The sequence below is a fragment of the Tupaia chinensis genome, unplaced genomic scaffold, assembly GCF_000334495.1.
Source record: "Tupaia chinensis unplaced genomic scaffold, TupChi_1.0 Scaffold143970_1, whole genome shotgun sequence".
Taxonomy (NCBI): Eukaryota; Metazoa; Chordata; class Mammalia; order Scandentia; family Tupaiidae; genus Tupaia; species Tupaia belangeri.
The window spans coordinates 1,435,599-1,437,221 of NW_006203821.1; the positions used below are offsets into that span (position 1 = coordinate 1,435,599).

General features: G+C 43.1%; 1 protein-coding gene across 1 annotated transcript in view; it reads right to left on the minus strand.

The window, feature by feature from the left end:
- The window catches only part of PTGES3 (prostaglandin E synthase 3), a gene marked incomplete at its 5' end in the record, with an annotated part of 28,027 nt that overhangs the window by 13,925 nt on the left and 12,479 nt on the right, over positions 1–1,623 (minus strand).

Consider the following 1,623-nt stretch of genomic DNA (forward strand, 5'->3'; position numbering starts at 1 on the left):
GAAGTGATTGCGGTGTGGCCAGCCCCCCTGGGGGGTGATTTCTCTCTTTCTGTCTCTCTCTGTCTTTCTGGCAAGTACACGTGCCCTATAGCGAAAACCTCAAAAAAAAAAAAAAAAAAAAAAGTAAGTATGTGGGTGGCAGCAAGAAAGAGAATGCCATGAAGGCCTCGGACACACTTTGAAGATACAAGGTGGTGGGTACTGCTGGCCTACCCCCAAATACAGCACACTGCCCCTCTACTGCAGATCTTCACCCCTAACCACATGGTTGCCAAGTCCTGCTTCTGGTACGTCGTATCTCAGCTAACGACGATGAAGAAGTTGTCAGGGACATTATCTACTGTGGGCAAGTGTTCACTAAGTCCTCACTTATGGTGAAGAACTTGGCATCTAGCTGTGCTACAACTCACACAGAAGCACCCTCCACATGTACCCCAAGTACTGAGACCTAACCACAACTGGTGCTATCACCCAGTGCTACCACCCAGTGCTACTGAGACATGGGTAACCAGCACTGCATCCACACCACTCTATCCAGATCATGAAGGTGGAGATCTTGGCCATCAAGTGTCACCAGCCGGCCAACAAAGCAGTTCTAAGACTCCAAGATCAAGTTCTAAACCCGATGGCTTAAAATGTACACTGGGCACATGTGTGTGCATGCCCAAGATTCCAGGAGGAGAATGGGAAGGAAAAGCCATATCCTGGGTGGGTATGTGTGTGTGTGTGATATCTCTCACTCCTTCTCATTGTCTCGGTCTCATTGTTGAATGAATGCACCCTAAAGCAAAAGCCGCTACAAAAAAATAAAAAAAATTAAAATTAAATAGCTCTTAAAAAAAAAAAAGGAATATGGTTTCTTTCTTGCTATATACATAGTTGATATATTATAGGATTATCTTCTTTGGGCTCCAGAAGGTTGCTCAGTAATAAAATGTGATGGTCTATGAGGCAATTCCATATGGAAATGCTCTTGGTCCAGAGACATCCCTGAGTACACTGTGCCTGCAGTCCAGTGCTGATTGGTGAAAGCTAGGAGTAGATCAGGACTCTGCTGATAATGATGTCTCTCTGTTGTGCACACTCATAGAATAAATAAAACTTAAAACAAACAAAAATAACGATCTTCTCTGGTAGTATTTGAAAATTAACCTTTTCTTTTTCTTTTAGAGAGGTTTTTGTTATACGGAGTGTATGTTTGCCAAAGAGAAAAACAGTAAAATAAAAATTATCCTCCAGGGCGATAAAGAAATCCCTTCTCTGTTCTTCTCTTGGGATCTTGGGCATGCATGAGTTGAGTTTTTAAGTTGCTGGGTCCGGGACTCTAACTGCAGTGGACTACGTGGGAGTCCAGCAAAGTAAGCATTACAGTCACTTGCTGGTCCCGGAAAGTAACTTTTCCTTTAAATAGGTAAGACAATAGAGAACATAATATGTTCTCTAATAGTTTACAACTGGGGACCAGCAGATTGCATGGCAGCTAAGGTGCTGAACACTAATTACCACATGGCCAACCAAGATTTAAGTCCTAGACCTTGTGGCTTGTTTTCTCACTTTCTCTCTCTCGTCAAAATAAATGAATGAGGGACCAGCAGTTAGTGTAATGGCTATGTCGCTGGACTC